Below are 26,782 nucleotides of genomic sequence, written 5' to 3'. Positions count from 1 at the left end.
TTTAATGAGTTATTCACCAGATACATGCATCCACCATCACACATACCAACAACAGTATGAGTCTATACTAGCGCATGGCCGTGCGGCCATGCAACTCCTTTATAGCAGCGTCCTTCCGGGACCTTCCTAGTGGTCCAATGGGAGCAGCAGTAGGACCTGAGCATGTGACCTCAGACCTCCAATGAGAGGACCTCCCATGGGCATGCTCAGTGGACTGAAAGAAGGACTTAGTCCCAGGAACGGCTTGCTGCTGGCTATTGCAGGTTACAATAGCTGAACCCTGATTAGAGCAAGACGCCGAGAGCAACGTCTTTGCTTAGCAGGCTCCACCTCGGCCGGAGAGGAATAGGAGACCACAGACGGCAAGGCTCGGGATTCCTGCTGTGCAGAGACAGGAACCCGACGCCTAACATACTGTTGAAATATTCATTGGAAAGAGTTTGGTTTTTTTTTAGGGCGGACTGATAGTTTTGCAATATAAACCATACAACATTGTTATTGTGATTTGAAGCTCCGCTCTAACAATATCTATTAATTTTTAAACTGCAAATTTATCTCGACTTGTGCAACAGCTAGTTTAATGTGATCTCATTGCTGCTCATGGTGGTCTAATTAAACAATGTGAAATGGATCTACCAGATTTATATTGCCTTCGTCTCTTGTATCTGATCTGGCAAAGACTCAAACACTTACAATTAACACTTTTTAAAATTAAGAAAAGGGAGGAACCGCATAGCTAAGATGTTACATGTCCTAGTTGCTTTCGAATATTGGATGTCTGCACAGTACCGAGCCATATAGCTCTACACTCTGAGCATGAAGCCCAGATCACTGCAGGGGTTGTGTTTTCCCCCTGTGCACTGCATCACTATGGCAGGTGTTGAATGGCGTCATTGAGCCCTCTACTATGAATTGATTGGGGAATGCTAATCTTTCGTTTGGTTTCAGATTTTCTTATTGTTTTGAAAACATACAATTAAGCAATTTTATATTGCATTGGCTGATTAACTGAGCAGGAGCCAGTCCAAATCCTGCATAATCTTACTATTAATTGCAGTCTGAGAGTACAAACATAGTTGAAATATTAATTTTCGTATGTAAAATTGCAGAGGTAAACTTATATATTTTTAGATAAAATCCACTTTCACAAGTGTAGTACTAACACAGGTCTTGCTCAGGTCACTAGACTCAGTCAGGTCAGGACTTGCAGCCTTATTAAACATCATTTTGTTTTACTGGAATTTCATGTATCGGTGGTGGTCTGACTACTTGGACAACCACAGGTGGCTAAAATGGGGGATTTTTATCCCTAATTTGAATTGAACGCTGTCAAGCATACGTACCACATCTTCTTTTATTTTCTATGTGACTGTTAGAGATGGCGAAGTATAAAATTGCCCAGTTATTTAATGCAGCCTGACCGAGAATAAATAGTTAAAATGTGCATGCTTGACTGCCACTTCATTGAAGTGGAGGACCGAAGTCTGTTGTGAGTTCATTTTTCCCTTCACCATTGAGGTCTGATGAACTCCCTCCTCTGGTGAAGGAAGGTAGTGAGGCTGATTATCAAACACCTAGGAAGCTAGTTGATGACTGGGTGGCTGGAATTGAGGACTGGATATAAGGCTGCCGACGCCCTTCTTCCTGGCTGGTGACTTTCCTGCTGGATTCTTGGAGACCAGTCTGATTCCTGCATCTCAAAGCTAAGTTTTTCTGCTCTGCTTTGCACTCTTCAGTTTTGTTTTTGTTTTGCCTTGTTTTTTGGGAGTTCTGCCATCCCCGGCCGGGGGAGAGCTGAATTCCATTTTTGTCTCTGATCTTTTGCTCTGTCTTCAGAATATACCTGAGTGCTGATATAGTCTTTTGAAGCCTAGCGACTTCAGGGCTTGTTTTTCCTATCAGTTGGTTGGCTCATTTTGATAGGGTTTTTGCGGATGGCAGACAGCAGCTTTCCTATCCTGTCCTATGTAGTGAGCTTGGGCCCCATCATTTGCTCAACCTATCTTTCTATCTGTGTTAGTGTTTTCATCTTGCTTCACCGTCATTATATGTTGGGGGCTGCCTATTGCTTTGGGGTCTGCTCTGGGGCAGTTTAGTTTCCCCTTTCTGTCTTTAGGCTATTTAGTTCTCCGGCTGTGATCGAGGGGTCTAGGGCACCGTAGGAACCCCCCACGGCTACTGCTAGTTGTTGTGGATAGGTCCAGGGGTCTGCAATCCGATAGCTGCCAACCTCTCTGGTTTTTCTGGACTTAGCTGGTATTTTGTTTTTTCCTCCTTCGGTGACTCATCATAACAGAAGTCCCCCATTCTGACGCTAAGTGGAATTCTTAGTCATTAAAGGGAACTTGAAATGTCTCCAAACATGTCTCCGTCAGGAGCACTCCCAAGTTCAGGTGCAGTGCGTCTGACAGGCACTGGTTATAAAGCCACCTATAATATCTAATTGTCTCAATTTCAGAACTCTAAAAGTAATCAGTGACCTTCATAGGGATGTATTAAAAGACAGTACACAAAATCAGATGCCAAAAAAAAGCATTTAATAACCATACACATATCAAAACAAAAAGTACCAAATTTCTTAACTAATGCCACATAGCCTCCAGTTTTCATGACATAACTATTATTAAACATTAAAATTAGCGACAAAACTTAATATTAATGCGCGTAGATGCTGCTTGATTACTATTCGCTCAGATTCCGAGGATACATGTTCAGCAGAAGAAACACAGTTACATGTAGAGAAGCGAGGCAGGCAGATCATATTTGCATGGGACAAGCAGATCGTGTTGTGACATTTTTTGCATTCATAATTGGACATTCTTCTGCCACCAGTCTCCACAGTGCAGGCGGTACATCATCTATGTCTTTTGGGAGGTGGGAGAGTTGGTGATTTTTCTCGATCATCTTTCAGATGAAATCTTTTCAGTTGGACCTGCAGGCTAAAGGGATTTCCACTCTTCTTCAGACTTCTTCGGCATAGCTCTCCACTCACCGGTTCATTAGCCAATGTTGTCAGGTAAATTCTTCTATGCAGTGGTTCCAGTTGATTGCCGAGATAAATCATTTGTGAATTGATATCATCCACTGTCAACATCACAAGCAAGATAACCATTGGCCAGCGCTTGGTGTTTTGGTGTAAGTGGCTTCTTGCTAAACTTGTGTCTTTTTATCTTTGCCCAAATAATAAGTGTTATCTGTATCTTGTTCATCTGTATCAGTCTCCTTACCATCCTACACCAGCCTGCTCTGTTTCTGGATCACTTTTACATTTTTTTTCACCTCATCTTGGGATGAAATGTCTTCTCCTAAATCTTCGCTCATTGTGAGATCTCCCTCATCATCATCATCATTTAACAGCAGATTCCTCATTTCTTCAACATGAAGGGGGTTAGATAAATCATATATTTTACTGGCCGTTTCAGCAGAGAATCTAAAGCGAGTGAGAAAGTACATGTTAGATGCTTAGAGGCCACCCTCTTTTTTTTTTTTTTTTTTTCTTCCTAAGAAAACCCTATTTACGGTTTTTCCACAAGCTTTACATTATTCATCCATATAACAAGCTAAATAAATAATTGCGATGACTAAAAAGAGGAAATACTAATCTTTAAATGTGAGATGAGTTCAGGCACAGTGAGTCTGAAAATCCACAAAGGTCAGAACTGCTGTTCAGCGGGTCTGCTGTAAGGCTGTGTTCACACACAGCGTTTTTTTTAGCGGTTTTTACCGCGGTTTTCGCTATAAAACCGCTAAAAATAAGCTGCACGGTCATTTCTATGCATTTTGCACTTTTTGTGCACATTGATGCGTTTTTTTACCACGAAAAAACCGCATCACGGTAAAAAGCGCAGCATGCTCATTAATTTTGCGGATTTTCCCCGTTTTAGGCCTCTTCCATGTGGTTTTAAACCACTGCGGAAAAAAAACGCATCAAAAACGCATCAAAACCGCGCAAAAAACGCAAGCGGAAAAATAGGTGCGGTTTCTGGGAAGGGATTCAGGTTTTTGAGCAGAAAATTTCTGCAACGTGTGCACTTAGCCTAAAACTGAGATCAGGTTTCAAAGCATGAAAAGATACAAAATAACCGGGAGAGGGGAAATTTTCTGATAATTTGGAGAGGAGAAATAAACCAAACTAATTGAGCTGTTCCTGTCAGACCAGCTGTATCTGACAGAGGGTTAACCTGTTGATATTGGATATATCTGCAGGTTAATAGCTGTCAAGCTGCCTTAGGCCTTTTTCACACATCAGTTTTTTGCCATCAGTCACAATCCGTCTTTTTTAAAAAAAAAACGGATCCAGTGAATGATGCCACTGGATCCGTTTTTTTCTCATAGACTTGTATTAGCGACGGATTGTGACAGATGGCCGTCCGTTTCATCCGTAGTTTGACGGATCCGTCTTAAATTCTTTGACCATCGGCCAGAGACAACGCACAAAGTGACGTTTTTTGTCTACGTCAAAAAGTCAGACAGCGACGGATCCAGCGCCGTCCGTCATTGGCTACAATGGAAGCCTGTGGGCGCAGGATCCGTCGCTGTCCGTCAAAAGACGGAATCCGTTGCTAAATTACGTTTTTCAAGCTGAGCATGCCCGGAACAATTTCTCTTCCTTTAATTTAACCCCCACAGCCATTCTGGCACAAAAAAAAAATCTCTCTACAGAATTTTGTTCCTTTAAAATTACTGCAACTGCTGCTTCGACGGATCCGTAAAAAAAACGGATCCGGTGCATCAGTTTTTTTCAGTCTGCACAGGATCCGTTTTTTCAACACTTTGACGGATTGTGACTGATTCTAAAACGCTGATGTGTGAAGGAGGCCTTACCTTAGGCAGGAGTCACACTAGAGAGAAATACGGACGAGTGCTATGTGAGAAAAAAATCACATAGCACTCGGACCAATGTTAATCTATGGGGCAGCTCCCATCACTCGCCAATGCAAATCTATGGGTGCGAGAAAAACTCGCACGCCACACGGACCATCAGTGTGACTTGCGAGAAATACGCATCGGTGTCCTTTGAAAAGCCGGCAATTCAGTGTGGTGTACAGTAAAATCGCACTGACAGCTTACAATAGAATAGACATATACACATAGTATAGGTGTGTGTATGTGTGTGTATATATATATATATATATCAGTGACACACACACATATATATATTATATTTATATTTCATAGAGAAAGAGCAGAATAGCCGATAATTCATTTCTTGGCTTCTGTAAAATCATTGCAGAACCCGACAGGATAGGAGACATGGTTTACATACAGTAAACCCATGCAGAACAGTTAGATTTATATATGTCAGTGTCTAATCCTGTTAGTATGTGTGTGTAAAATTTGAGACCTGTATATATTTACTAAAAGAATGTATTAACGGAAAAACTGCTGTGGGCTCCCGCGCTATTTTCTGCTATACAGTTAGGTCCATATATATTTGGATAGAGGCAACATTTTTCTAATTTTGGTTCTAGACATTACCACAATGAATTTTAAACAAAACAAAGGGACCAAAAGTAATTGGACAATTGACTCCAAGGCTATTTCATGGACAGGTGTGGGCAATCCCTTCGTTATGTCATTCTCAATTAAGCAGATAAAAGGCCTGGAGTTGATTTGAGGTGTGGTGCTTGTGTAGGAGGAAGGGCCCCCACCGAATGTCCGGGCCGGAACCAAGGGGACCGTCATCTAAGTTCCTAGGGGGTCTGTTTCCGGGGAGCCGGGGAGCAGAGTTAGGGGACGGACCGCTGAGACTGACAGAATGGTTGGGGGGCAGAGCCTATATAAAAGGGGCGGAGGACGCCAGTCAGAGTGAGTCAGCAGAACGGAAGAGAAGAAGCAGGAGACCGTGGGAGCGCCAGGGAGCGAGAGGCACGAGCAGAAACCAGAAAGGAGGACAGCGACAGGAGGGAGGCTCACGGTGGACTGCAGAGAGGCGACCGACAGAAGATCGCTGCTTCACTCCAGCCCGCGGCCGTTGCCGCCTCCAGCTCACGGCTGCGGCCTGCCCGCAGTCACCTGTGGCCACTGTCGCCTCGCTCCAGCTCGCGGCTGCGGCCTGCCCGCAGTCACCCGCTGCCGCCTCACTCCAGCTCGCGGCTGCGGCCTGCCCGCAGTCACCCGCGGCCGCTGCCACCTCACTCCAGCTCGGGGACATTCCGCCAAAGAACCCTTCTAGGGCCTGTTGTGCCCCTGCTTCGCCTGGGCGTCGGAACGCCCGAATACTACGCCAGATCCTCATCAGCTGGGCCCAACAGCTGCAACGCCGAAGCACCATCGTCCAGGACTCCGTGGGATGTCAGGATGGATAAATGATACTACATAACTAAGGACCCGTAGTCGGCCATACCGCGGCCCTATGGTGACCGGCCTTTGCCGGAGTAGTCGTGTTCTTGTAACCAGTGTTTGCTTGTATTGGGTCCATGCGAGGACAATTTCTGTTATTTTGTGTGGTTGCTTAGGATAGCCCTACCGGCATCAATCCATAAAAGTTACTACCTAAAGTTCAATCCATATCGCGTCTTGTCACTGCATCCCTCGTACCTGCCATTACCACACTTGCATTTGGAAGGTTTTGCTGTGAAGGAAACATGGTGGTCTAAGGAGCTCTCCATGCAGGTGAAGCAAGCCATCCTTAAGCTGCAAAAACAGAAAAAAACCCATCTGAGAAATTGCTACAACATTAGGAGTGGCAAAATCTACAGTTTGGTACATCCTGAGGAAGAAAGAAAGCACTGGTGAACTCATCAATGCAAAAAGACCTGGGCGCCCACGGAAGACAACAGTGGAGGATGATCGCAGAATAATCTCCATGGTGAAGAGAAACCCCTTCACAACAGCCAACCAAGTGAACAACACTCTACAGGAGGTAGGCGTATCAATATCCAAATCTACCATAAAGAGAAGACTGCATGAAAGTAAATACAGAGGGTTCACTGCACGGTGCAAGCCACTCATAAGCATCAAGAGTCAGAAGGCTAGACTGGACTTTGCTACCAGAATGTTGGAAAGAGAAAAGTGTGGCGAAGGCATGGTACAGCTCATGATCCAAAACATCCACATCATCTGTAAAACACGGCGGAGGCAGTGTGATGGCCTGGGTATGCATGGCTGCCAGTGGCACTGGGTCACTAGTGTTTATTGATGATGTGACACAGGACAGAAGCAGCCGAATGAATTCTGAGGTATTCAGAGCCATACTGTGTGCTCAAATCCAGCCAAAGTGATTGGTCGTCGTTTCATACTACAGATGGACAATGACCCAAAACATAAAGCCAAAGCCACCCAGGAGTTTATTAAAGCAAAGAAGTGGAATATTCTTGAATGGCCAAGTCAGTCACCTGATCTCTGTCATGTCCGCCATGTCTGCCTTGTCTGTTTTGCCTCAAGAACCCCTGGAGCGGTGTGCACGCGCATCTCGTGTCTGCTATCCTGCATGTTCCCTAGAGCAGTGTGCACACTCACCTCATGTCTGTTGAGCTGCAGGATGCCTGCGTTTCTGCTCTGCCTTCTGTGGTCATCTCATCATGTCTAGAATCCCTGATCATGTGTCCTTCCTATGTTCTAGCATAGGCTGGTTCTGCATTCGTCTCTGCATGTCTGAAACCCTGATCATGTGACCTTTCCTAGGATCCTGCACTGTCCGGTTCTGCAATCATCCCTGCATGTCTGGAATCCTGATCATGTAACTGCGCTCTGTGATCCTAGAAGATCTGAACTGGAAACTCTTCCCTGGTCCTGACCCGGACGTGGTGGTGCTATGCCCTATATCAGACCGCCCCTTCCTATGCTCAGGGCCTGAGTATTGTGTTGCTTCTCTGCATGGCTGCTTGGTCTGTGGGGTTGCTCCCTCTATTCTTTGCCCTTGCACTCTGCTCTGTCATGCGTCTCTGCACACGCTCCGTGCTCGTATTCCGTCTCTTGTCTTGTGCTTTGTTTCGTGTTGTCCTCCGTGCTCTGTTTGTCCTCGCTACGTCTTCTTGTTATGTCCGTTCTGTACCCTGTCCCTGGCGTGTCTCCCTACACGTGTAGGCCTCCGTTCTGTATCCTGTCCCTGGCTTGTCTCCCTACACGTGCAGGCCTCCGCTCTGTACCCTGTCTAGTCCCAAGGTTCTCCCTTGACCTGGCTCTGGGCTTCGGCCTACGCTCCGCTGCTAGACTCTGTCCCTGTCCCTGACGTGTCTGTCTACACGTGCAGGCATTCGTTCTGTGCTCTGTCCCTGGCGTACCCCTCGGTACGCGCAGGCCTCGCCTTGTACTTTGCCCCTGGCATGTCCTTTGCATGCACAGGATCCTGTCTACTACTCTATGCCTTGTCTCTGATACTCCGTGCGCTCTTGCACTTTTCGTACTAGGCTTTGCCAATGCTGTCTGCATGCGTCTCTGTCCTGTATCTTTGCCTAGCCCTGCCTTGTGGCTCCGTGCACGTGCCTGGTCGCCTGTGCCTGTCTGGTGTGCCTCAGCCGTGCCGCTTCTAGCCGTGCTCGCCTGTGTGCCTCAGCCGTGCCCCCGTCCAGTGCTATAGTGGTTACCGGCTGCGTGAGCCGCAGCGGTGCCGCCTCTAGTCGTGCCCACCTGCTTATGCCACCGTCGGTACCACCTGCCAGTGCCCCAGCCGTGGTTTCCGTGCTCCCTTGTACGCACGCTGGTTCTCGCACTGTGCCTTTTCGTGCTACTCTTGCACAAAGCCTTTTGCCTCTTTTGCTCTGCTCTGAACCCTAGCTTGCCTGCCGGATTCCGTAACCTGCCGACCGCTGCCAGAGGTCCGGACCTAGATGACTGCTGCCTGATGTCCGGAGCTGATGTCCGTAGTCTGATTCCTGGACCCTTTCGGTCAATGCGAGCACCCCGGATTCCGATGCCATTGAACCCGTCTCTGGCGTGCCCTCGCACGAGCAGGCCACCGTCCTTGTGCTCCTCCCTGGCGTGCCCTCGTACGCGCAGGCCTCCGTCCTTGTACCCGTCCCTGGCATGCCCCTCGGCATGCGCAGGTCTCCATTCTGTGAATCTGATCCTGGTGTGTCTCCTTGCACGCACCCTGTTTTGTCTCCTAGTTTGTCTGCCGGATTCCTGAAGCCAGCTGACTGCTGCAGGAGGTATGGAGCCAGATGTCTACACTCTGATGCCTGGACCCTGTCAGCCCTTGCCAGTCTTCCGGAGTCCGATTCCTCGCACCCTGCCTTGGACTTTGGCGTGCCCTGGCATGCACCTTGTTATATGGATTCTGTGTGTTCATGTTTTGCACCTGTTTTACCTTGAAGAGTTCCTCATGCCTTGGACCTCGGCGTGCCCTTGCACGCATCTTGCTTTGTGTTCTTTGTGTGTTCACCTTTGCACCTGTTGTACCCTGAAGTGTTCCTGAATGAAGTTTACTTGAATAATGCCTTTTCTCGTCTTGCTTCCTGAGCCAGCCGTCTGGTCAAGCAGCCGTGGTGGCTCACCCCCTTGATCTTGCCCCTGACACTCCCTGTATAGGGGGTGGTTCCTCACTAGGTCAGCTCGCCCTAGGTGGGTGGGTGCCACGGCCCAGAGGGTCCACTCATTCAAAGAAAAACGACTCAGCGTAAGCTGACGCTCGTCACAATCTCAACCCAATTAAGCATGCATTTCACTTGTTAAAGACTAAACTTCAGACAGAAAGGCCCACAAACAAGCAGCAACTGAAAACCACCGCAGTGAAGGCTTGGCTGAGCATCAAAAAGGAGGAAACACAGGTGATGTCCATGAGTTCAAGACTTCAGGCAGTCATTGCCAATAAAGGGTTTTCAACCAAGTACTAGAAATGAACATTTTATTTATAATTATTTAATCTGCCCAATTACTTTTGGTCCCTTTAAAAACAGGGTGGCACATGTTATGGAGCTGAATCTCCTAAACCCTTCATCCAACATTAATGTGGATACCCTCAAATGAAAGCTGAAAGTCTGAACTTCAACTGCATCTGAATTGTTTTGTTTAAAATTCAATGTGGAAATGTCTAGAACCAAAATTAGAAAAATGTTGTCTCTGTCCAAATATATATGGACCTAACTGTGTGTGTGTGTGTGTGTGTGTGTGTATATATATATAATCTAATATATAAAGCTCAAAGTGTGTATGTATGTGTGTATGTATGTATGTATGTGTGTGTGTATGTGTGTATGTCCGGGATAGGCATCCGCACCGTCGCAGCTACAGCCACAAAATTTGGCACAGTCACACGTCTGGACCCTGAGAGCGTCCTAAGCTATGTTGTGAGGCGAAATTTTAACCCCGCGCGTTCCAATTCACCAAACAATTTTGCCCCTATCTACATACTGGGGGGAAAAGTGTGTGCGCGTCAAGCCCCGCCCCTCATTGTGATGTCACAATGCCCCTATTTGCATACTGGGGAAGCAGTGTGTGCGCGTCAAGCCCCGCCCCTCATTATGATGTCACAATGGTTGCCATGGCGACGCTGATGTCATCAAAGGTTGCAAGCCATGCCGCCGCTCATTATGATGTCATAATGGTTGACTATGGAATGGAGGATGTGTGATGAGTATATGGGCACCGGACTATGGGATGGAGGATATGTATGATGGGTATATGGGCACGGGACTATGGGATGGAGGATAATTATAATTTTCTATAACTAACCACAGTTAGTTACTATGCCCGGGCAGCGCCAAGCTCTTCAGCTAGTATAATATATAATATATACACATACATACAGTGCCTTGCGAAAGTATTTGGCCCCCTAGAACTTTTCAACCTTTTCCCACATATCATGCTTCAAACATAAAGATACCAAATGTACATTTTTGGTGAAGAATCAACAAGCGGGACACAATTGTGAAGTTGAACGAAATGTATTGGTTATTTTAAATTTTTGTGGAAATTCAAAAACTGAAAAGTGGGGCGTGCAATATTGTTCGGCCCCTTTACTTTCGGTGCAGTAAACTCACTCCAGAAGTTCATTTTGGATCTCTGAATGATCCAATGTTGTCCTAAATTACTAATGATGATAAATATAATATATAATCCACCTGTGTGTAATCAAGTCTCCGTATAAAGGTACTGTCACATAAGCGATATCGCTAGCAATATCGCGTTTAACTTGTGACATTATAGCGATATTGCTAGCGATATCGCTGTGTGTGATACTTACCTACAACCCGCTCCCCCGCTGGTTATCGCTGATCGCGCGAGAACGTCCAGGACTGTTTCTCGTCGTCGACTTCCTGCGGCGCTTCCTGCTGTGACGACGAGCGATGCGTGGAGCCGGGCGGGAGGACGCAGGATCGCCTGGTATGACAGGTAAGTAGCGACCCCCGTCCCCAGCGATGTCGCTGGTGAGATCTGCCTGTGTGGCAGCTCACTAGCAACCACTTAGCGATGCACCAGCGATCCTGACCGCGTCATATCGCTGGTCGGGATCGCTGGTACATCGCTAAGTGTGACAGTACCTTAAATGCACCTGCTCTGTGATAGTCTCAGGGTTTTGTTTGATGCACAGAGAGTGTCATGAAGACCAAGGAACACAACAGGCAGGTCCGTGATACTGTTGTGGAGTTTAAAGCTGGTTTTGGATACAAAATGATTTCCAAAACTTAAACATCCCAAGGAGCCCTGTGCAAGCGATGATATTGAAATGGAAGGAGTATCATACCACTGCAAATCTACCAAGACCCGGATGTCCCTCTAAACTTTCATCTCAAACAAGAAGAACACTGATCAGAGATGCAGCCAAGAGGCCCATGATCACTCTGGATGAACTTGCAGAGATCTACAGCTGAGGTGGGACAGTCTGTCCATAGGACAACAATCAGTCGTACACTGCACAAATCTGGCCTTTATGGAAGAGTGGCAAGAAGAAAGCCATTTCTCAAAGAATATCCCTAAAAAGTGTTGTTTAGTTTGAAACAAGCCACCTGGGAGACACACCAAACATGTGGAAGAAGGTGCTCTGGTCAGATGAAACCAAAATCGAACATTTTGGCAATGATGCCAAATGATATGTATGGCGTAAAGGCAACACAGCTGAACACACCATCCCCACTGTCAAACTTTGTGGTGGCAGCTTCATGGTTTGGACCTGCTTTTCTTCAGCAGGCACAGGGAAGATGGTTAAAATTGATGGGAAGAAATACAGGACCATTCTTTAAGAAAACCTGTTGGAGTCTGCAAAAGACCTGAGACTGGGATGGAGATTTGTCTTCCAACAAGACCATGATCCAAAACATAAAGCAAAGTCTACAATGGGATGGTTCACAAATAAACGTACCCAGGTGTTAGAATGGCCAAGTCAAAGTCCAGACCAGAATCCAATCGAGAATCTGTGGAACGAGCTGAAAACTGCTGTTCACAAACCATATCCATCAAGCCTCACTGAGCTCGAGCTGTTTGCCAAGGAAGAATGGCAAGAATTTCAGTCTCTCGATGTACAAAACTGACAGAGACATACCCCAAGTGACTTGCAGCTGTAATCGCAGCAAAAGGTGGCGCAACAAAGTATTAAGTTAAAGGGGCCGAAGAATATTGCACGCCCCACTTTTCAGTTTTTGGCTTTCCACAAAAATTGTAAAATAACCAATACATTTCGTTCAACTTCACAATTGTGCCCCACTTGTTGCTGATTATTCACCAAAAATTTATATTTGGTATCTTTATGTTTGAAGCATGATATGTGGGAAAAGGATGAAAAGTTGCAGGGGGCCAAATACTTTCGCAAGGCACTGTATATGTAAATATATATATATATATATATATATATGTTTTGAAGAATATTTGATATTAAAACGATGTTTACAGTTGTGTTTTACAATGCGATTTTAACATGATTTTTTACATAGAGAACTGCTGTATTTAAAAGCTCATGTTAAAATCACATTGCATACGGATGGCATACGGATGTCACACTGTTACTAGATGTGAGGAAATCGCATGCGATTCTCAGCCGTCAAAATCGTACAGATTTTTTTTTTTTTATATGATAAGTGTGACTGCTGCCTTACTGAGAGCGTGGCTAGTGGGAGCAGGGCTGTGGAGTTGGTATAAAATGTACCGACTCTGACTGCTAAAATATATACAGTAATAAATTGAGTGCAGTAGTTAAATGCAGTTTGTGGGGAATATTTTTTTCATAATAATTTTGTTTCTATATCGCCAACATATTCCGCAGCACTTAAAAGGAATCTGTCACCCATATTTCGTGATATCATGTAAAGATATCACCCAATTGCGCGTCCCGTAAGGATTCTATTAAGGCTTTTGACTCCCCCGACCCCGCACCTTTGAGGCATAAATACCTATTTTATGTTGTTGGGGATGTACGCAAATCGCTGCGGTCTGTTCCGATAGGCGTAGCTTAGTTGCCTTCTTTCCCCCCCTCCTCGGCTTGCTGCACGTAATCTTCATCTGTGAATAGCAGAGATAACGTTGGTTTCCGCGCTTGTGCATTGTAAAGGCCATCGGCGCCTGCGCAGTATGCTTTGCCCAAATGTGGGCGAAGCATATAATCGCTACTGCACATGCGCCGGTATTTTCCAGCGCGGTCTATGCCCGGAAGGCTTCACATTGATTTCAGTGTATTGCCTGTTTTGCATTAACTGAATGGTGTTGCTATTACCATTGTTAGACTTTTTTATGCACCCATGATTGGTCTATTGTTCTGTGGGCATGGTATTTAGGCTATATCTGGTATTGGAAACAAGTGAGCCACACTAATTTGTGCCCCAAATTTATTATTATTATTATTATTTTTGAACAACCAACAATTGGGATTGTGCTAATGTTATATGTCTGTTTGCAATACTAGTCTGGTTATTATACTGCCATGATTGAGGGCATGTGCCTCTTTATTTACTATATTATAATCTATCAGGTCAGTTGTTTTGAACCTTTGGAATATATGAATGGAGTGATTATTATGAACCAGGTTTTTTTGGTATGACCTACCAGATACCCTGTTAGTTTAAAGACTCTCTTCATCTCTGCCCTATTATATATTGTTTTCCCATGTTTTATGGTAGGGTGCACTAGGTAAGTGCCTACGCTGAGTGGGGTCACCAAAAAATTGTTTTTTTAGTGTGCCAACCTCCACAGTCAGGTAGGGATCATCATAGGCTTATTGTAGAGTATCTGTGAGGCTAAGGTATATCTTTGGTATATCTGGGTATATACCTTTTTCACTGGGTTAGTGTTTTTTAGAAATTTACTAATAAAGAATCAAGTTTTTTACGGGGAATATATGTGCACATTTCAGTTTACAATTTCCTGGAATATTTTATACGAGAGAACACTGTAATTTTGCACCATCTTTGGTATTTTGCTTGGGACTCTTCTGTCTTATTTGTCTGTTTTGTGGTTCAATAAAGTATTGCCACACTGTTTTACCTTTTAACCTGTGTTGTCTGAGGAATATTATGCTGGTGGTAAAAGGAGAGCGGGCGTTCAGTGGGATAAGCCCTGGTCCATGTGATTTCAGCTAGCAGACTAGGGCACCCGCTGAACCCCCGTGTCTCCACAGCATGGTTCCGGTCTCAGCTGTTGTGAACAGCTGACATGTGCCTCTATCAGCCGCGGGTGGAATTGCGATCCACCCGCTGCTGTTAACCTGTTAAATGCCACTGTCAATCTTTGACAGTGGCATTTAACTAGCGCTTACCGTAAGCGCACCGAAATCCTGCCAATCGGTCACCCCTTAACGTGATCGCGGATCACTTATGAGTTGGCATGACAACCAATGGTCTCCAGCAGACCTCTATGGTTGTCATAGCTGGATTGCTATGAGCGCCGCCCAGTGGTCGGCACTTACAGCAAGTGAGCATTTCTGCTACACACAGGCAATCTGATCATCGCCTGTGTGTAGCAGAGGTGATCGGACAACTGCAGCTTCTAGTCTCCCATGGAGACTATTGAAGCATACAAAAAGTAAAAAAAAAAAGTTTCACAAAATATTAAAAAATATACAAAAGTTCATATCACCCCCTTTTGCCTCATTCAAAATAAAACAATTAAAAAAAAATCAAACATAGACATATTTGGTATCACCGTGTTCAGAATCGTCCGATCTATCAAGCTATAAAAAGAATTAATCTGATTGGTAAACAGTAGCTGAAAAAAATGAGTCAAAACCCCAGAATTATATTTTTTTGGTCGCCACAACATTGCATTAAAATGCAATAACGGGCGATTAAAAGATCAAATACACACCAAAATGGTATAATTAAAAACGTCAGCTCGGCACACAAAAATAAGCCCTTACCTAGCCCCAGATACTGAAAAATGGAGACGCTTGGAAAATGACAGCTCAGTTTTATCATTTGGTGAACATGGAAAAAAAATTTAAAAAAACAGTTGTGGAATTGCACTTTTTGCAATTTTACCGCTCTTGGATTTTTTTTTTCCCATTTTCGAGTACATAATATGGTAAAACCAATGGTGATGTTCAAAAGTACAACTCGTCCCGCAAAAAAACAATTTCTCACATGGCCATACAGACAAAAAATAAAAAAGTTATGGCTCTGGGAAGGAGGGGAGCGAAAAACAGAAGTGCAAAAATGAAACAGGGCTCCACCATGAAGGGATTAATTCTTCAGATGCCACTGTCATTAGGGACCTTGGCATGTGAGGAGTTTGACAGAGGAAGATGCTGTCTTCACTCTTCTTTATAGTTCTCCTTAACTTTCATGTGCAAGGGGAAGTTGGTCACAAAGGTAAAAACAAGGAAATTATGTTTAGATCTGATCCAAAAATGTTTTGCTTTGTTTTCATAAGCACACTTGTTGACTTCAGAGCATGTGGTTCATCTACGAGGACACATCATTCTATTTATGCACATTTGGTTACCAAGGGTTTGGCCAAAATAAACTTCCATATCCCTGGAGAGTATCAGCCCCCTACTAGACAAGACTACTCTGTTATTGTAAATGGGAGGAATACATTAGACGTGTGGCCAGCTATTCTGGCCATGTTTTAGGAGCCACTGATGCCGGGCAGAGTTCACCGTATTCCTTTCATTCTTCACCACACTTCCTTCCTGCCTCTTAGCTGTTACCAACAAGTGGGTATGTCATGAGGACACTATTTCCAGTGTCTTCAGTATACACCGATCTGTTGGATTTCTCTTAATGAAGACACTAAAAATATTGTAACAAGTCCTGTGTTTTTACTCTACAAAAGACTTGTACAAATGTAATCTATTTTTTCTGAAACTAAAATTTCAGGTTTATAACTATACACTTCTATATAGGTTTAATTGCATAACCAAATTGGTATCACAAATGTATATATACTTTATTTATGACTTTTTTTTTGCGCACAACCACCTTCAAGCTTGCATAAAAGGTTAGTGGAACTTTCAGTTGTATTATAGCTGCATTCTCATATCCCAATGTTGCCTTTCACTCACTTGTATAAACACTACTACATCTTCTTGCTATAAAAAATAATACAAAAATACAAAAATGTAAAAGTACAATGAAATCCAAAGAGAAAACAAGAAAAACTAGGTGGCGATAAGACATCATCTTAATATAATACAGCTTGGGAACACGTACACAGGCTTTTGTGACATCCACAAATATAGAACATAGCCTACAAATGAAAGAAAACCTTTTCTTTTTCCCCTTAATATCAGGGTTTACAGTACATATCAGTCATTTTAGCAAAACATGGCAAGGACCAGAACACAAAACAAGAATAATAACTAAATACATCTAGTAAGGTACAATGATAGTGAGGACCCTGTGTGCGAGGACTTACTATCTACAATGGAAGAATACATTAGGTGAGTGTGACACTGATTCACTTCTCAGCCAAGTTGTGAGTCGGGATAGTCAAGGAGTCCAAGGTCAGAAGCCAGAAGGGTACGTCAAAAACAAAAGGAAGAGACAAAGGGGTAGTCAGGTAATGTTCCTAGGTCAGAATTCCAGGAGGATAGCGGCTCAGAGCACAAGGGGTTAAATAGACGGATAGTCAGAACGAGGTCCGAGGTCAGGCATTGAAAGATCTACAAACAACGCATGACACAGAGGAACAAACCACACAGTAGCTGAATGTACGTCTGGCAGAGATCTGGGAGAAACAGCCCAGTTAAGTAGCCTGGCAATCACCGTAGACAGTGAACACCTGAAGACAGCCAGTACCTCCCAGTTTCAGACTGGATGGCTGAGCTGTCAATCAACACACTGACAGCTCAGCACGCCCCATCGCCAGACTGGACTAGATGACAGAACTGTCAAAGTACTGATCACTTCAGCAAGCCTTTGTACCAGATAGGACTACTGAGCTGTCAGTATCTGCATCCCAGACACACTGTGGGGTGGAACTGTGACAGTGACACTATTGTAGGTGAGACAACATCACTACAGTAAAACACAACATAGGCTTAAAAAATGGCCCTGATTCATTAACACTGGTGATTTTTTTTTGTTGTTTCTTCTGGGAAGTGTTGAGCTGTGTAGTTGGAGTTAATAGTCATTTGGAGAGTTCTGTGTGCAGTAGGTTCATGACAGTTTATCCCCTTGTCCTTATACCCGTTTGGTTTGTTTATTCCTCCCTTTCCCTACCTTCCTCCCTATTTTTGGTGAATGTTTTGTATGATAGTGGTTTTCAGTTACCCCTGTCTGTATTTGTGTCTTGTTTCCCTTACATTTCTGTCCCATGCCTCATGGGGAGGGGAGGGGACAGATTAGGGTCTAACAGGAGAATAGTAAGGTCAGAGACCTAGGCCTCTCTACCTTCAAGAGTATCCCTGGGACAGGGATAGTTAGGATCCCAGTTCCAGGGACAGCTTTAGGCCCCTCACCCTTAATCCAGACCATCATATTGTGACATTTTCACCAGCCCCATATTTTGTATCTTGTTATGGATCCTGTTGCAGTCCTTGCCAAACAATTGTAGGGTCTGTTGCTTGAACTGTCAGACCTGCAATCTAGGGTCCCCCAGCAGCAGCAGCAAACTATTGGTCAGTACCACAGGTGGCCCTCCTGGATAGGTTTTTGCGGGGATGGGATAAACTTATTGCTTTCTGTGAAGCCTGCAAGCTTTATTATAGGCTTGTGTTCATCAGGGAGTGAGGAGCAACGGGTTGGGATTGTTTGTTTCCCTCCTTCAAGGAGATCCTTAATCCTGGGCCTTTTCACTTCCGTCCAACTCGCTGTCTCTCTGGTCGGTTGATGTTTTTTTTTGCAGTGCTAGGCATTGTGTAAGATGATCCAGACCATGTCCCCTTGCGGAGTCTAAGCTACTTAAGCTCCAGCAGGAAGACCAACCGGCAGAGGAATTTTGCTCAGAGTTTTGTTAATGGGCTAGTGACACTAGAGTCATTTCATTGGGGTATGTCCTTCTTTACCACAGCACCAAAAAGCCATCTGGAAAACTTCTAACTCCAGTTTGTGTGGAGGATAACAACCTGGGTGTATATGTCTTCTCCACATGTGTATCTCAGTTTTTCTTATCCGCAGAAGTAATGGTTTAGTTAGTGGGGTGGAAGCCAACATGGTGGTTGCTCAGTTCGCATGGGACTATGGTCTTTCCTATAGTACACTGGTGAAGTTCATACCCACATTTGCGATTGACTCTGCATCTCCTTTGTCAGGAAAATTTTAAGCATGTAGTGCATATTGTGAACCTTTGCATAGTGGCTCTTCACAGGTAGTTCCTTTCTTGTATCTTGGAAGGTCTCATTACCCTTATTGTGTTTGGTCTTCCCTGGCTAACTGCATAATCCGGTTATTGACTGGCAATCCAGTGAAATAGTAAAGCGGAATGATTTCTACAAAAGTAATTGCCTGAGTATCATCATTTCTACTGGTTCCTCTAAAACTATACCCTCTTTTTTGTCTGATTTTGTGGATGTGTTCTCAGAAAAGTGTCAGGAACTGCCTTCCCACCTTGTGTATGATAGCTCCATAAACTTGCTTCCTGGAGCGAAATTACCCAAGACCAGATTATGCAATCTATCTGGCGCTGAGAGGCAGGGCATGAAGGGTTACCTCTCTGAGACTCTTGCTAAGGGACATATTAGACCCTCCTCTTTGCCTGTAGGGGAAAGGTTCTTTTTGTTGAGAAGAAAGATGGAGACCTGTGTCCCTGTTTTGATTTTTATGAGTTTAATCGGATTACTAAGTGAGATCCGTATCCTTTCCCAATCATTGCCAACTTATTTAATCAGATTGTTGGGGCAAAATGGTTCTTTAAGTTGGACCTCAGTGGAGCCTATATTATGTTTAGGAATTTAGGATCAAGGAGGGGAAAGAGTGGAAGTCGGCCTTTAACACTCCTGAAGGGCATTATGAAAACCTTGTCATGCCTTTTGGTTTGATTAATGCCTCCGCCATTTTCCAGCATTTTAACAACATTTTTTGTCACCTTGTGAGTAGATTTTGTTGTGGTGTATCTTGATGATATTCTCATATACTCACCTGATCTCTAGTCGCATCAAGTACATGTCAGGCAGGTGTTACAAGTTCTGCAGGATAATAAACTGCACCCCAAGTTAGAAAAATGTGTATTCGCCGTACAAGAGGTTCAGTTCTTGGTTTCCTAATGTCTGCTGCAGGTTTCTGAAAGGGTCCTGATAAGGTCCGTGCATTTCTGGAATGGGATCTGCCAAAAAATCTAAAAGCGTTGCAATGATTTTTGGGGTTTGCTAACTGTGACGCTAGTCACTTCTCATGGCCAAGCCGTGAGTCAGAGTAGTCAAGGAGTCCAAGGTCAGAAGCCAGGAGGGTACGTCATAAACAGAAGGAGGAGACAAAAGCGTAGTCAGGTAACGTTCTGAGGTCAGAGTACCTGGAGGATAAAGGATCAGAGCTGAAGGGGTTAAACAAGCGGATGATCAGAACGAAGTCCAAGGTCAGGCAACAGATCAAGCATACAGAACTCACGGCGCAGGAAAACACAAACCTCACAAACTGAATGTATGTCTGGAAGAGTTCTGGGAGACACAGCTCAGTTAAAAAGTATCGCAATTACCTGAAATAATGAACACCTGGAGACAGCCGACGCTTCAGTCTCAGATTGAATAGTCGATCTGTCAATCAACACACTGACAGCTCAGCACGCCCTGTACCAGATTGGATGGCCAAGCTGTCAATCAAAGTACTGACAGCTTCATCACCCCCTATACCAGATTGGACGGCCGAACTGTCAGTAAGTGCATCCCTGACACACTGAGGGGTGGAACCAAGACACTAACTACTATCGCAAGTTTATAAAAAAACTTCTTGTCGATTGTCAAATTCCTCACTCACATGAGAAGGAATGGTACGCACTGCTCGAGGTGGTCCGACTGCGCTCAGCAGGCATTCTCTTCTTTGAACAAACGCTTTTCCACTGCTCCTGTACTCATTCAATCCGATGTTTCCCAACCATATATTTTTGAGGCTGTTGCATCTGAGGTAGGGGTCAGGGCTGTGTTGTCTCAAGGTTCGTCCCCTGGGAAATGGCATCCATGTACCTTTTTCTCTAAAAAATTGTCGTCGGCAGAAAGGAACTATGATGTGGGCAATAAAGAACTTTTGGCAATCAAGTTGGCTTTTGATGAGTGGCGTCATTTTTTGGAGGGGGCAGTCCACCCTTTCATTCAAATTACTGATCATAAAAATCTGTTATATCTCGAGTCTGCTATATGTCTTAATCCTAGACAAGCTAGATGGTCTCTGTTTTTTTTATCAAGTGTAAATTTTATTGTCACTTACCGACCTGGAATTAAGAACATCAAAGCTGATGCTTTATCTCGGAGTTTCACTGGGGCTGGTAGTTTGGATGACCTTCCCAATTTTATAAGAAGGGGTGATAGTCTCTGCTTTGTGTTCTGCGTTGGAGGGACAGGTATTGAAGGCTCAGTGAGACGCTCTTGCTTATCCTTCAGGGAAATTATTTGTACCATTTGTATCTGTGTCTCAAAGTTTTAAGGGCACAAAAAATGGGTAAATGTGGATTTAATCTGCGCTGCTGAATAATTCAGGATCCAGACCATGTAGCCCTTAAATTGTGGATTTATACTCAACACGTTTCAAAGTACAAGACTTCTTCATCAGGAGCACCACAACATCATGAGTGGACCGATGGATCTGCAGCAGCGGATATCTCTATAAGCTTGTCTTTTGGTTCAAATTGGTGAGTACAATTTGATCATAGTGATCATTTTATAATGGATAAGACCCTATTGTGTTATTATTCTCCAGCAGCCCATATTAGTTAGGGCATGTCATAGCTCGGTTCTGGCTGGTCATCCAGGTAGTAAAGCAACCTTGGACCTCCTTTCTCGTTGTTTTTGGTGGCCAAGGTTGCATCAGGATGTAGTCGACTTTGTGTCTTCCTGTAATGTCGCGTGCATTCGAAGACACCGCATACTCGTTCGTCTGGGTCTCATACCATTAACCATACCTGACCAGCCATTTACACATTTATCCATGGATTTTAGTACGGATCTTCCTTCCTCCTCTGGTAAGATCTTAGTTTTGGTGAATAGGTTTAGTAAAATGGTGCAGTTAATTGTTTTACCTACTCTTCCTAAAGTTAAGACGATGTCTCAGATGTTTGTCATCGAGATTGTGAAAATTCACAGGATTCCCTCTGTGGCGGCGGATCAAGGGACCCAGTTTGTTTCTAAATTCTGGAGTACATTTTGTTCTCGTTTGTGGGATGCATCTATCCTTTTCCATCCTCAAGCTAATGGTCAGACTGAACATCTAAACAAGTTTGGAAACATACCTCAGGTGTTTTGAGTCAGATAATCAGGGGGATTGGTCATCTTTTTTACCATTAGCTGAGTTTGCTTTGAACAATCATCGCAGTGAGTCCACTGGTAAGTCGCTTGTCTTTTTTTTTTATTTGGTGCATATGGCATCTATCCGCAGTTCTGTACCTTCAGTAAAGAGGAGTCTTCAGGGGTTCCTGGGAGCAACGATTTTGTTCATCACTCTCATCTGTATGGCAAGGGGTCCAGAACAATCAACAATCATGGGGGACAGTTACAAATGCATGGCGGATAAGCAATGGTTGTCAAGTCAAGAGCTGGGTGTTAATTAGTATGGTTGTCTAATGTTTCTAGTAAACTGAAAATTCCTTCCTTCTAAATTATTTCCTTGGTTTATTGGTCCTAACAAGGTTGCAGTTGTCGCTTTGTGTCTTGAGCGTCCTTGAAGTCTCAAAATCCACAAAGTTTTCCGCAGGTCATTGCTGAAAAAATACGTAGCGCCTAAGGAGCCTTCACGCTTGCCGTCACCACTTGATATTGTTGGTGGTAATTTGGAGTTTCAAGTGGCAAGAAATGTGGATTCTCATATTGTTCACTGCTCTTCACAATACTTGGTACACTAGAAGGAGTATGGTCCTAAGTAGAGGATGTGGGTACCGGCATCAGAGGTTAATGTCAGTAAACTAATTTGTTCCTTCCATCCTGCCCGGTCCCGATGGTCTAGTGGCCCCTCTTAGGCGGGGGAGTTCTATCACGAGTTTGTAATGTCCCCCTGGGAGACCTGGAATTAGAAGGTCACCCTGGGTAATGAATTGAAGTTCCTCTTTTTAGAGACGGTGGCATTCATGTCCTATTTTAAATAGATTTCCTTTCCATCAGTGCTGAAAGGGTTAAGGACTCTTTCCATGCTGGCTGACAGCATACAGCATGGGTTTTCTCAGTTGCAACTGCTTTTTAATTAATTTCCTCACTCTACATATGCAGACTCTGGCATTCCTTCCTTGTCAGTGAAATAATCTTCTTACTGGAAAAGTATTGAGCTGTGTAGTTGGAGTGGGTAGTAGTCACTGGAGAGTTCTGTTTGCAGTAGGTTTCTGAGAGTTTATCCCCTTGTCCCTATTCATATTTGGTTTATTCCTCCCCATTTTTGGTGTTTTGTATGATAGCAGTTTTCAGTTACCCCTGTATCTCTTTGTGTCTTGTTTCTCTTATAATTCTGTCTCATGCCTCATGGGGTAGGGGAGGGAACAGATTAGGGTCTAACAGGAACATAGTAAGGTTGGAGACGCAGGCCTCTCTACCTTCAACAGTACCCCTGGGACAGGGATAGATAGAGTTCCAGGGAGTTTTAGGCCCCTCACCCTTACTCCAGACTGTTACATTGTGACAGATTTCTAGCATACAGAACGCCTCAGCTCCTCACAAATTAGATGAGCTGCCCACACCCAGTCCAACAGAGCAGGGAGAAACTGCCATGAAAATGACAAAATCTGGAAAAATTTTGGTTCAGCTTTTGTCATTTTTGTCAAGTAAAAAGTTATGATTAACCTGGTCAGTCACTTTTGCGACATCATTACAATAACGGCCCAACCTGATGATGTTCGTCCTTCATAGTTGAAGATGACCATGGCTTCAGGGTTAGAAGAGAATTAATAGTTATGGGTCCGGAGGTGGCTAATGAGGCCAATCCAGGCCCTGAAGGTTTGCCCACATATTTGACATAAGGAAGTAGATATGGTTAGTACACTAGATTCTGCTTGTGCCTTGCGGTCAGCACGCTTTTTGCGTCCAAGATTTTCATGTCTTCAGCTGCACGTGCTCCTGAGGTGATCCTGCCTAGCCAACCTGGACGATCCAGGGCTAGCTCTTCCCATTCATTGATGTTAACTTCCAGGTTTTTAAGGGACGCCTTAAGGCAGTCTTTATAGTGCTTCTTCTGCTCCCCAACTGCTCGCTTTCCTTGGCACAGTTCTCCATAAAGCAGTTGTTTTGGTAGTCGGCTGTCAGACATTCTGACCACATGTCCAGCCCACCTGGCTTGGGCTTTCAGCAGGAGAGTGTAAACACTGCAGAGCCTGGTTTGTTCCAGAATTGCCGTGTCTGGGACATTGTCTTGCCATCTAATGTGGAGAAGTCTGCGGAGGCAACTCATGTTAAAATGATTAAGCTGTTTAGCATGCCGGCTGTAGACTGTCTTGGTCTCGCTAGCATAGTGACGTAACATAGTAACATGTGATGAGGACCACCGTGCAGTAGACCTTCAGCTTGTTGGTATGTCTGAGTCCCTTTCATTCCCAGACGTTCTTACACAGTCTCTTGAAGGCGGTACTGGCTTTGGCAATTCTGTTATTAACCTCAGCATCTATGGTTACTTCACGGGAGAGTGTGCTACCTAAGTAGGTGAAGTTATCGACTGCTTTGAGGTTTTGCTCCTTCACCGTGATATGTGGCTCCTTGTATAGTTTCTTTGGAACAGATTGATACATGCCTTCGGTTTTTCTAGTGTTGATCTCGAGACCAAAATTGTCGCAAACTTGTCCATTTCATGCTGCATCTGCTGTTCCGTGCTAGCGTTAAGTTCACAGTCATCAGCAAATAAGAATTCAAGGATAACAGTCTCATGCACCTTCGTAACCGCCTTCAGGCATTTTGGGTTGAATAGCTTGCCATCAGTCTTGTACCTAACCTGGATTCCATCTTTACAGTTGTTAAAGGCATCACTTAACATTGCTGAGAATAGCATACTGAACAGGGTTGGAGCAAGCACACAGCCTTGTTTTAGGCTATGTGCACACGCTGCGGTTTTGGCCGCTGCGGATCTGCAGCAGTTCTGCAGACAGTGTACAGTAGCATGTAAATCTATGTGATTAACAATCTGCTGTGCACATGCTGCGGATTTTTAACTGCGGAAAAGCTGCGGTTTTGAATTCTCAGAAAGAAATGACATGTCACTTCTTTTTTGTGGATTCTGCTGCGGTTTACCATCTCCTCCATTGTAGAGGTGATAAACCGCAGGGGAAAACCGCAGGTCAATCCGCAGGTAAAACCGCAGGTCATTTTACCTGTGGTTCCGCAGATACAAATCCGCAGACTAATCCGCAGCGTGTGCTCATAGCCTTACGCCATTTGTTACTTGGAAAGCCTCAGATTCGTCTCCATCGTTCTGAAGGCCCCACCTAACCATAAATACAAATACTGTCGTGACATCTTTATAATAGACACACCATAAGAATGAAGACAAAAGTACAAGTTGACATCCAAAGCTGTGGTGTCTATTTAAAAAGCAAGTTCAATACCAACTTACCGTATATAATATTAATATCTCATATTTTTATTTTAATTGCACAGCTTGTGTCGTATTTCGTTTCATAGGAATTAAGGAATAAGGGTGATATAATAAGATGGAAAGACTCATTTCATTTTGCGTCAATAAATGTATTATGAATGTTTATTATAATTAGAGTCTGTTAGGCCATGCTGACAGTATAAACTAAGCACTTAGCCTTGTAGGTGATATAGCTCCTATTAAATTTCATCTTTAGTGACCTCATCAATGTCTTCGTTCTGCAGAAACTGAAGTTTAATCATTTATTCTAATTAGGCTGCACGGTTCGCCAAGATGCTCCGTGCACTGTTCTGCCTCCTGATTTTTTTTTTTTTGTTTGTTTTTATTGCTCAACCTCCCTCAGTGGTAATTGACAGCACTAATTTTCCTAGAGACAGCACTGTCAGTCATTAGTGAGGGAGGAGGAGACATGCAAAACCCAGTAACAGGAATGTGCATTGAGTCTCTTGGCCACATCTAGGATGAACTAGGCACTCTAAGACCGGGGTCACACTAGCGTTGAATACGGACGAGTGCTATGTGATAAAACATCGCATAGCACTCGGACCACTGTTAATCTTTGGGGCAGCGCCTATCACCGTTTTTTTCTTGTCTGCATTCTACATGCGAGAGAAATCGCAGCGTGCTGCAATTGGCACCGAGACTCGGCCGAGTCTCGGCTCACTCACACCAATATAAGTCTATGGCTGCGAGTGACACAGCGCACATCACTCGGATAACATCTGAGTGCTGTGCAATATACGCTGACCTCGGCAATGGAGGAGAAGGAGAAATGACTTTCTCTGCCTCCTCTGCAGCTGTGCTTCTATCCCCTCTATGTGTGGGAGGCTCAGAGCGCAGTAGCACGACACTCAGCTCCCACTCGCAGCAGAGCAGGAGCCGAGGGTCATTAGCATGTCGCATCTGATGTGGACTGAGAGCAATGAAATTTGGCACACTTATTAGTCCTTCTCTACATAGGTGCCACCTAGGGACACACACTTCTCCCATCTCTTTAAGCAACTGTAAACACCTCGCTTGTTGAAGTCGACAGGTTCCTCCAAAAGCCACATTGTGACTTTGGAAATCAGAATCTCATCATGTGAAAAATTCTTTATTGTTGTAAAGAGGTGGAAGTCTGATGGTGCGAGGTCGGGTGAATAAGGAGGATGCAATAGAATTAGAAAGCCACAGGAGCATGCTTCCATTTATGCAACATGTGAGTTGTGAACTGGTGCATTGTCTTGCAGAAGGCGGAAACCTTTGGAGAGCATGCCACGTCTCTTGGTTTTGATAGCCTCCTGCAATTTCCGCACCATTGAAGCATAGTATGCCCCAGTGATCTTGGTAGCCTTTGCTAGGAAATCCATCAATACTACTCCGTGCTGGTCCCAAAATACTGTGAGCATGACCTTTCCTGCCGAGGGTTGAGCACGTGCCTTCTTTGGAGGGGCAAGTCATGATGCTTCCATTGCATCGGCTGGACTTTAGTCTCAGGATCATAGCGATGGACCCAGCTTTCATCCTGTGTGATCAGTCTGTTGAAAAAGTCCTCCTGGTTTCCATGGCACATCGTCAATAGAGCCTGAGAGCATTTGACTCGTTCCCATCTTCTGGAAAGGTGTGAGCAGAGTGAGAAACCAACGAGCGGCTACCTTATGCATGTGAAGATGATCTTGGATGACTTTTTTCCATAGACCCCACACTAATCTTGACATTTTGGGCTAGGTGGCGAATGGTTATGCCATGATTTTCCACAATGGTGACCTACACTTGCTGTTTATCAATAG

The 26,782-nt window shown here is 44.4% G+C and overlaps 1 protein-coding gene and 1 long non-coding RNA gene across 14 annotated transcripts in view; one reads left to right on the top strand and one right to left on the bottom strand.

Annotated features, from left to right (window-relative positions):
- The window catches only part of LOC141082965 (enoyl-CoA hydratase EchA19-like), a 112,966-nt gene that overhangs the window by 37,751 nt on the left and 48,433 nt on the right, over nucleotides 1–26,782 (top strand). The gene's annotated exons all lie outside the window — the stretch shown is intronic.
- LOC141083020 (uncharacterized) overlaps nucleotides 2,516–26,782 on the bottom strand; it is a 169,510-nt gene continuing 145,243 nt past the window's right edge. The window contains exons 2-3 of one of the 2 annotated variants that reach the window (XR_012230625.1): nucleotides 13,266–13,374; nucleotides 2,516–3,430 (exon numbers count right to left, since the gene is read on the bottom strand). This is a non-coding gene — a long non-coding RNA (uncharacterized lncRNA). The remainder of the gene's footprint in view (nucleotides 3,431–13,265; nucleotides 13,375–26,782) is intronic. The other variant, XR_012230626.1, reaches the window with a different exon arrangement.

Source organism: Dendrobates tinctorius, unplaced genomic scaffold (assembly GCF_039654945.1).
Source record: "Dendrobates tinctorius isolate UK_male_01 unplaced genomic scaffold, ASM3965494v1 ptg000004l, whole genome shotgun sequence".
Lineage (NCBI taxonomy): Eukaryota > Metazoa > Chordata > Amphibia > Anura > Dendrobatidae > Dendrobates > Dendrobates tinctorius.
Note: the sequence above shows the minus strand (reverse complement) of the source record. Positions and strands in the feature narration are given on the sequence as shown.